The sequence below is a fragment of the Euprymna scolopes genome, unplaced genomic scaffold, assembly GCF_053919585.1.
Source record: "Euprymna scolopes isolate OS-2025 unplaced genomic scaffold, ASM5391958v1 sca1, whole genome shotgun sequence".
NCBI classification, from domain to species: domain Eukaryota; kingdom Metazoa; phylum Mollusca; class Cephalopoda; order Sepiida; family Sepiolidae; genus Euprymna; species Euprymna scolopes.
In genome coordinates this window covers 1162691-1172665 of record NW_027633102.1, presented here as the reverse complement: position 1 = coordinate 1172665, position 9975 = coordinate 1162691, and the positions used below count along the sequence as shown (strand labels likewise).

Here is a 9975-nt window from a genome sequence, read left to right as displayed (position 1 = left end):
GGATTGGAGCCGCCCGCCGCCACCCCGACCCCGGAGCGAAGCACCCCGCAGAAAAGCCGCTTGAACCGCCGCCGCCAGAAAGACGACCCGCCGACGGTCCCCCGCCGTTTTTGGTCGACGCCACACTCCTGCCGCCCGACGGCGGACTCCCACCCGTATCGCTCTCCGACCCGCAACACACGCTCGCTTGACCGCGACCGCTCGACCGGAACACGCCGCCGCACAACGGACCGCCGCGGCCCCTATGCCTTCGCCGCAAAGCGCGAACGGAGCGAACGCTACAGCCCCGTACCGGTTCCTCGCTTCGCGCGGGCACGGCCCGACCGACCCGGTCCTCGGAGCCAATCCTTCTTCCGAAGGTACGGATCCATTTTGCCGACTTCCCTTACCTACATTGATGCCATCGACGAGAGGCTGTACACCTTGGAGACCTGCTGCGGATGGTGGGTACGGACCGACTCGAGAGCTGCGAAAACCGGACCCGGATTTTCCAGGGCCGCCGAAAGCGCACCGGACGCCGCCCGAGCCGCGGCGCTCTACAGGTACCTTTTCCGTATCTCCGGACGAGCCGATTCCACGGACATGGTCCTTTACGAAGAAGAGAGAACTCTTCCCGGGGCTCCCGGCGACGTCTCCGGGCTCGCTTGCGTCACCGCGGTTTCGCCCGGGAAGCGACGGGCGCCGCCGACATCGCTGCCGACAGCGTCGCCACCCCCGGGCCCTCTCCGAGTCCGGGTTCGGGAATATTAACCCGATTCCCTTTCGACGGGAGGCCGGCCGCTTTTTTTTTGTTTGGGCTTTTGATTCGATTCGATTCGATTCGCTTTCCTTTCACTTTCATAACGGATCCGGCGCCTTTCGGGAAGACTTTCGCCCGCGTCTTAGGACCGACTGACCCGTGCTCGACCGCCGTTGGCACGGAACCCTTCTCCACTTCGGTCTTCGAAGGTCTCGTTCGAATATTTGCTACTACCACCGAGATCTGCACCCGCGGTCGGCTCCACCCGGGCTCGCGCCCTAGGCTTCCGTGCTCGCCGCGGCGCCCTCCTACTCGTCGCGGCATCGTTTCGGCGCGAAAGTTCATCGCTCCTCGCCGCGACGGTCCGGCAATCGGTCCGTCGCTCCAGCGCCATCCATTTTCGGGGCCGGTCGATTCGGCAGGTGAGTTGTTACACACTCCTTAGCGGATTCCGACTTCCGTGGCCACCGTCCTGCTGTCTATATCGACCGACACCCTTTCGGGGATCTCATGGGCGTCGCGTTAGGCACCTTAGCCGGACGTTTGGTTCATCCCACAGCGCCAGTTCTGCTTACCAAAAGTGGCCCACTTGGCACTCGCATTCGAGGTGACCAACCGCCCAGCGAAGCGTGCTGGCGGCGGCGGCCGGATGGGTCGGCTCCGTCGTTCGGGAGAGTCGGCCCGTTCCACCCGTTCCGAGTTCGAGAGTAGGTCGAGGCCGTGAACGGCCCCGGGGCCTCCAATCGTTCGCTTTACCGGATGGAATTGCGACGATCGAGCGCCAGCTATCCTGAGGGAAACTTCGGAGGGAACCAGCTACTAGACGGCTCGATTGGTCTTTCGCCCCTACACCCGGTTCCGACGATCGATTTGCACGTCAGAGGCGCTTCGGACTTCCACCAGAGTTTCCTCTGGCTTCATCCCGACCGGGCGTGGATCGCCATCTTTCGGGTCCCTGGTCGCTCGCTACGCCAGAGTCGGCCGAGTCGTACTCGGAAAAAGGGGAAACCGACCCGGGGGTGATGCGCCCGCGCGCAGCGCCTAAACTCGACGACAAAATAGGACTAGTTCAAGCCGCGGGATCTCACCGATGGGCGGAAGGAGGATATGGAAGCTGGCGCCCGGCAATTCCCCTTTTTGGAAGATGCGCCGGTCCCCTCTCGGGGAGGAGGGAAAAACAACCGCACGTCAGCCACGAGCCTTCCCTCTCCTATCTCTCTCGGGAAGAGAGAAAAAAGGAAAAGTTGCGGGCACCGCAGCAGCGACGGCGGAAGGCCGAAAACGCCGCGCCGGCGGGATCGGGCACGGCTCGGAGGCGGGTGAGGCGAGGAGAAGACGACGGCACGAGACCGACGACACCCCCCGACGACCCCCGGACGACTTTGCCACGACACCTCTCCCGATCGACGCCCTCCTACACGCTCTCTCGCTTTCGCTTCGCCTTCGGGGTTAGTCAGAGGTGGCCCCTACGACTCGCGAACGGCCAGGACTCCTCGGTCCGTGTTTCAAGACGGGTCGGGTGGGTTGCCGATGCACGTCGCTGACCCGGGGTGGCGGGCGGCTCGAGTAAAAAAGCGTCGCCGAGCGACCTCTCCGGAAACGGAAACGGGCGCGGGCGGGGTTGCCCCCGACAAGAACCCGAAACGTCGGCGAGGTGCGTGACGGCGAGGCCGCGCCAGTCCTATCCCGCCTCTCATCGCGCACGCGCCCGAGACGGTGGGGCGCCTAAGGAGCGACACACAGAGTGCGTCGCCCGCACGCGACTTCCGGCGGGATCAAAACGGACCGGCTCGCCACGTGTAACGGATCGTGTCAGATTTCCTCCGTTCCCGGCAGAAAGGGGCAGTTACGTTCGCGGGCCCGACGGCCGGTGGCCCCCGACTTCACAAGGTGGGAAGACGGGGGTTTTCAGGGTGATGAAACGCCTGCCGCCTACGGAAAAAAACCCGCGTGTTCGACCTGCACGCCGGGAACGGGTCGCGACGACGGACCGGAGGGGAAGTGCGTCCGGTGCCGGCCGCGCGGAGGTCGCGCCGAAGCGCCCGCGCCATGATTACGCCGAGCGATGAGAAGGGGACGGGTGCAGCGGAGTCGCGCGCGGAGGGAGCAGGAGGAAAGAAGAAGCGGCGGCGACGGATGCGGCGGGTTAGGGCCCGGCGGCAGCAGCGATCGAGAGGACGAGTCCCCTCCGTCGCAGCCAACCGACGCAGCCACCTACCGACGCCGCGGTCGTCACCACGTTTCCCTTCCCGCTATCCACGCGGCCCGTCTCCTTCGTCGGCGACGCGGGCACAAAAGCTGGCCCGCGGAGAACGAGTTCCCCGCGGACACGACGAACGACGACCTGTGCCGCGACGGCCTCTCTTTCAAGAACACACATCGAGTTTGGGCTCGAGCCTAGGCAGCACCGGACTGAGTCCCCCCGCGATCGCGGTGAGCGGTCCCACCCGTTTACCCCTGGGCGGTTTCACGTTCTCTTGAACTCTCTCTCCAAAGTTCTTTTCAACTTTCCCTCACGGTACTTGTCGACTATCGGACTCGTCCCGGTATTTAGCCTTGGATGGAGCTTACCACCCGATTTGGGCTGCGTTCCCAAGCAACCCGACTCTCGGATCGAAGGCCGTCGCTCGCCGTCCGCACCGAATGGGCCTGGCACCCGCCGCGGGCGGCCCCGATCGAGGGAACTCCGAACTATGCGAGACGAAAACGAACGGCTGCCTTCGACCCATGCGCCACACGTCCCGAAGCCTTTAACTTGCGACGGGATTCGGCGTTGGGCTTCTCCCGGTTCACTCGCCGTTACTAAGGGAATCCCGGTTGGTTTCTTTTCCTCCGCTTAGCGATATGCTTAAGTTCAGCGGGTCGTCTCGTCCGAGCCGAGGGCGGCGGTTTTTAGTAGAGTGTGGTGTTTGGAGGAGAGGAATCTCGATCGGTACCCTCCGTGTGACGACGGCTGGCCGATATAGCGCCCGTCCGACCGAAAATGAAGAAGCCAACAATTAAAAAAAAAGCGTGGGTCCTCCCCATCCGACGTTGCCTACGACGCGGCCACCTTTTTACGGTGCGACGGCCGTGCTCGTCGCGCTGCTCGAGGCGTCGCTGAGAGACACCTTCATGAGGCAGAGAGCGAGACGAGCAGGCGGCGCTTACGTCGGCAGTCGGTTAGGTCGGTGCTTTTTTTTTTGTTTTGTTCTCCCTTCGGCTGCTTTCGGACAGACTCCTCCTGCTCCTCCTCCACAGTGTTTCTTCACGCGGTCGAAAAGGGAAAAGACTCCGCGGTCTGCCAGCGGGAGACGAAGGAGGAGGCCGGAGAGGGTTTTAAAAAAAAAAAAGACATTGAAAGGAGTCAATTCTTTTTTTATTTTTCTTCCCCCTCGTCACTCGCTCCTGCGACGTCCCGGTTACCACCGTGCCGAGGACCGGGCGGGCACGGGGACGGCAAGATGTCGTTTCGTTAACGGAGAAAGACATGTAACGTTCCGCCTCTCGACCGGACGTGGCCCCGAGACAAGGGATCTCGGGGCCGCAATGTGCGTTCGAGGTGTCGATGTTCACTGAGTCCTGCAATTCGCATCAGTTCTCGCGGCTGGCCGCGCTCTTCATCGACGGACGAGCCGAGTGATCCCCCGTCCAGGGTTCAGCACTTGGGTTTTTTATATTAGTTTTTGTTTATATAGATTTAGTAGTGTGCGAGGAGGTCTGTGCGAGGAGGCGTGACGGCATTGCAATGTCGCGAGTAGTTTGTTTTTAGCTAGCGGCGGTGGCACAGCGGCTGCAAAAAAAACAAAAAACGATAAAGCGGCGACAAGGCAAAGAAGAAGCGGCCATCACTTGCGGTGGGCGAAAAAACAAACAGGTGGTAAGACGCGGAAGCAAGCAAGAAGAGCTGGGGCTTTAAAAACCTCCGCGTCACCACAAATCTATCTCTCGCTCCGCCTTTTATAGGTTTGTTTGCGCGCATTCGAGGCGTTGACGCCGACAGACAGAGGAGGTAGGCCGGAAAACAACAAACCAGTCTCGAACGGGAAAACGGTAATGATCCTTCCGCAGGTTCACCTACGGAAACCTTGTTACGACTTTTACTTCCTCTAAACGATCGGGTTCGGTCGTCTTCTCCAGGCATCGAACGCCGAGGCGTAGATGCACGAGTGTCGTGACGGACACGTCGCGCACTGCCCGGCGGCGTCGTCGGCCAGATCCGAGGACCTCACCGGACCGTTCGATCGGTAGTAGCGACGGGCGGTGTGTACAAAGGGCAGGGACGTGATCGACGCGGGCTGTTGACCCGCGCCTACCGGGAATTCCTCGTTCACGGGGTTGGTTACAGGCCCCGATCCCTATCACGGGAGGTGGTTCAGAGGTTTCCCAACCCTCTCGGGCCGGGGCGAAGTCCCCGCTGATACCTCCAGTGTAGCGCGCGTGCGGCCCCGGACATCTAAGGGCATCACAGACCTGTTATCGCTCCGCCTCGTGTGGCTTTCTGCCACCCGTCCCTCTAAGAAGTGCGTGAGAAAACCGACCCGGACCCGAGCGCCACGGAGGACGCCGAGCCCGCCGTAAAAATCACTGACATCGGCGCACTAGTTAGCAGGCCGGAGTCTCGTTCGTTATCGGAATCAACCAGACGGATCGCTCCACCAACTAAGAACGGCCATGCACCACCACCCACCGAATCGAGAAAGAGCTATCGATCTGTCAATCCTACCGGTGTCCGGACCGGGTGAGTTTTCCCGTGTTGAGTCAAATTAAGCCGCAGGCTCCACTCCTGGTGGTGCCCTTCCGTCAATTCCTTTAAGTTTCAGCTTTGCAACCATACTCCCCCCGGAACCGAACTCTGGTTTCCCGCAGGCTACCCGCCGGGTCATGGAAGCGAACGCCGGCGGATCGCCGGTCGGCATCGTTTACGGTCGGAACTACGACGGTATCTGATCGTCTTCGAACCTCCGACTTTCGCTCTTGATCGAGGAAAACGTGCTTGCCACACGCCATCGCTGCAGTTCGTCTTGCGACGATCCAAGAATTTCACCTCTAACGTCGCAATACGAGTGGCCCCGACCGCTCCCTTCGATCATTGCCTCGCCGTAGACGGAGACCGACAGACGTAGACGAGGCCCTCTTCCATCATTCCATGCTTATCGTATGCAAGCTTGAACAGCCCGCTCTGAGCACTCTAATTTTTTCAAAGTGAACGTACCGGCCGCCGCGGACACTCGGTTAAGAGCACCCTTGGAGGAGAAACCGCCGACCGCAACACGCGCGCAGACAAGACACGAAGCAGGGACTCGGAGCGGACCGGGGGGTTCAAAAAAAAAGAGGAACGCGCGGAAAGGGAGAGGGAGAGAAGCGCGGGGGTCAGAGTGCGGGGATGCGAATGAACACACCCAAACACACACACGTAGCACCCCCCCGTTAGACTACTCCCGGAACCGAACCGACGACCACTTGTTTTTTTTTTCCCGGATCCCGATCACGACCTCCTCGTCCACCTCGCCGGCAGGACCGCGTGGCGGGTATGCTAGCGGTTGACACCGGCGGAAAGGGCCGGGAATGCGAACGGACGACCAAAGTCAACGACGGACGATGGCGCCGCCGCCCCGGGGCCGCTTGCGCGACCACGAACCCGAGTTCGGACTACGAGCTTTTTAACCGCAACAACTTTAATATACGCTACCGGAGCTGGAATTACCGCGGCTGCTGGCACCAGACTTGCCCTCCGGTTGGTCCTCGTTAACGGATTTGAAGTGTACTCATTCCGATCGCGGGGCCTCGACAGAGTCCCGCGTCGTTATTTTTCGTCACTACCTCCCCGTGCCGGGAGTGGGTAATTTGCGCGCCTGCTGCCTTCCTTGGATGTGGTAGCCGTTTCGCATGCTCCCTCTCCGGAATCGAACCCCGATTCCCCGTTACCCGTAGTAACCACGGTAGGCACTTAACCGACCGTCGACAGTTGATAGGGCGGACCCTCGAGAGACCCGTCGCCGGGCGTGAAAGCTCGTGCGATCGACCAGTGAGTTATCCAGAGTCACCAAAGCGGAGCGCGCCGCCCTATGAGCCCCGCCACCGAACGGACCCGCGAGCGGGAACGCCGACGACGGGAGGACGGAATGACGCGCATCGGTCTCAGTCTAATATGTAGCGCCGCGACCCGGAACGGCCGACGCGGGTGCCAGCGCGCGAGGCGTGGCGACGACGGCGCGCCGACCGATCGCGGCCTGTGTCACATGTATTAGCTCTAGAATTGCCACAGTTATCCATCGCCTCCGAGGAGGAATACGGTCCCGAGGATTAGGTCCGGTTCCTGAGCCATTCGCGGTTTCGCCCGTTCTAATGCGTGGCGTGAACTTACACTTGCATGGCTTAAGCTTTGAGACAAGCATATGACTACTGGCAGGATCAACCAGGTATCGTTGGAATTTGGGACTTTGTTTCGACAGAACGACAGACCGACCGACCGACCGACCGACATAAGACAGACAACTACAACGACGGGCACGTGTTTATTTGTTTTTCGAGGAGGTTCGCCGTCAGTAGAAGCGCGCTGCCCGCGCTGATGGCCTCTTTTTTGTTTCTCCCCTGACTTGGACCGAGACCGAGACTCAAAGAACGAAAGCGACCAACGTCGACAACAACAACGACAACGGCACCCTTGACAGCGATACATACGACAAACGACAAGCAGCACGACGGCAGTGCACACGGACATCGAGGGTCAAGGTGCAGACTGAACTCGCCGAGGTCGTCGTCATCGTGGTCGCCATCGATTCCGTCTCGTCGTCGTCGTCGTCAACGTCCACGTCACAGCCGGCCGAGAAGAGAGAACAGACGACAGCGTCGACAACAACAACATCGACAACGGCACCCTTGACAGCGATACATACGACAAACGACAAACAGCACGACGGCAGTGCACACGGACATCGGAGGTCAAGGTGCAGACTGGAATCGTCGAGGTCGTCGTCATCGTGGTCGCCATCGATGCCGTCTCGTCGTCGTCGTCGTCGTCTTCGTCGTCGTCGTCGTCATCAACGTACCAACCGACCGAGACGAGAGAGCAAGCAACAACGTCGACAACAACAACGACAACGGCACCCTTGACAGCGATACATACGACAAACGACAAACAGCACGACGGCAGTGCACACGGACATCGGAGGTCAAGGTGCAGACTGAACTCGTCGAGGTCGTCGTCATCGTGGTCGCCATCGATGCCGTCTCGTCGTCGTCGTCGTCTCCGTCGTCGTCGTCGTCGTCGCCAACGTCAACGTCAACATCACAGCCGTCATCGGGGAGGAGCTGGACCAGGGCAGCGGCGGCGTAAATTTTCCCGTCACCTTCGTCGTCGCCTTCGTCGACCGACCGACCGACCGGCGTCGTGTTCGTGCTCGGAAAACCGAGGAGAGACAACGTGCACATGGCGCGTTCTCGCAAGCGGCTCCTCGGTCCGATTTTTTTGGGCGGCTTTTTCGAGCTTTTTTTTTTTCTCACCCTTTCGTCCGTGCGACGGCGAACGTTAGGGGAAAAAAAAAAAAAAAAAAAACGACAACAACGCGGCGGACCGGGCGAACAACATCGTCGACACACACGACATTGACGACCGGTCCCCCTTTTCACAATCGCATCGAGATAAAAACGAACGAGTCCGATTCGAGCACCGAGTCGCGAGCGGGAGGACTGTCGGTGCAAGTATCGATCACTGACGTGAGCGCTTCGCCGGACAGAGGATGGCTCATCCGGCAGCCGTGCAAATCGACGGTATGGGAAGAACGAACAAGAAGAGCAACGACTTGATCGGCGGCTTGGGAACTGCGGACGGTGAAAACGGGTTAATCGACTGCGACCACGACTGCTCGATCGATCTTCTTTGGCGCTAACAAAGGTGGAGGTGGCGCAAGAAGGGACTAGCGCTATCACCGTCCACGTATCAGAAGATGCGGCGGCAGACGTCGACGCTTATGCGTTGTCGGACGAGAAGTCGCTGCAGCACGTGTACCGCGAGCGGGACGTCCAAGGTTTTGCCAGACGGAAAGAAATCGGGTGTCAGCGAACGTTCACACGGCTGTGAGATCGGACGCTGACAGGAGTAGGAGGCGGCAGGCAGGCGGCGGTTACGGCGGCGGCGCCTGCTGCTGCTCATCCTCCTGTTTGCTGCGGCGACTTCCAGGACGGGAGAGCATCGAACAACGTACGTATGGTTACAAGGGGATCAGGATCTACATAGTGCATCCCCCGCGGCTATTTTTGTTTGTTTGTTCGCTCGTTCGTTAATTCGTTCGTTCGTTCGTTCGTTCGTTACAATGTACGTTTTTCCGTTCGACGGCGGCAGAGAGCGGCGGCGTTTCTCCCTAATCCGGAGGATTTATCGGTCGCACAGCGATGGGTCGTTCGGCCGATCATCGAAAGATTCGCAGGTAGTGGTTGAATGGCAGAACGGCAGCAACAACAGCGGCGGCTGAGAGCGGCGAACGCTGAGGCGGAAGCAGAAGCTGCAGCAAACGTATCGGCTAAACATGGTGGACATAGATATGGCTGACGACGCGGGTACCACGACGACTATGGAACCAGGAAAAGGAGCCGTTAGTTGTTCCAACATATCGTTCGACACGTCGAGCAGCCCTAGGTCCACGGAGAAGCACACACACGTACCACGTATTATAACCTAACGACGATGAGCGGGCGCACGGTTGGCAGGAACGAAGGCGGCGGATCAAAACAAGTTGGAGCGCGGGGCGACAGCGATAACGGTGACAGCCCTAGGCGGCGGAGATGCCACTTTCTGACGCCTTTGCGACAAGCCCGTAGAGACGTTCCGGACCACCACGAGGCAAAGAGTCGCTGCTCCGACGAACCGACACACCAAAGTGTGCTTCCTACCGAACATGTTTTATAAAACTTTCAAACTGGAAAACCCCAGAAATGGTGTTGGTATTTGTCCAGACCCACCTCCGACACCTGAAAATGGTGGTCAAAAAAAACGTCGATTATACGAAGCGACATTTCTGGTCGGCGATTTTCCAGTTTTACGCCTACTGCCACATGGGGATGTCGGTAGGCGTCGCAAAGTGCCTTCTCGTAGGCTAGGCACACCAGGACTTTGTCATTTTTTTCCCCCTCGACATTCCTGGTCCGGTCTATTCCGATTTTACACCTACCGCCATGTGGGGGTGGCAGTAGGCGTCGAAAAGTGCCTTCTCGACCGCTAGCGACACCACTACTTTATCGAGCTCTGGAGGCCCGCA

General features: G+C 59.8%; 2 non-coding genes and 1 pseudogene across 2 annotated transcripts in view; all 3 read right to left on the bottom strand.

The window, feature by feature from the left end:
- The window catches only part of LOC145273596 (large subunit ribosomal RNA), a 5699-nt gene extending 2075 nt beyond the window's left edge, over positions 1-3624 (bottom strand). The window contains exon 1 of the ribosomal RNA XR_013866419.1: positions 1-3624. This exon is cut by the window's left edge and continues 2075 nt beyond it. This is a non-coding gene — a ribosomal RNA (large subunit ribosomal RNA).
- Positions 3625-4219: 595 nt separating this feature from the next.
- LOC145273330 (5.8S ribosomal RNA) lies at positions 4220-4377 on the bottom strand. Its single transcript, XR_013866325.1, has one exon. It is a non-coding gene; the product is annotated as a 5.8S ribosomal RNA (ribosomal RNA).
- A 395-nt stretch (positions 4378-4772) lies between these two features.
- Positions 4773-7143, bottom strand: LOC145273424 (small subunit ribosomal RNA; annotated as a pseudogene).
- Between the last annotated feature and the right edge of the window lie 2832 nt (positions 7144-9975).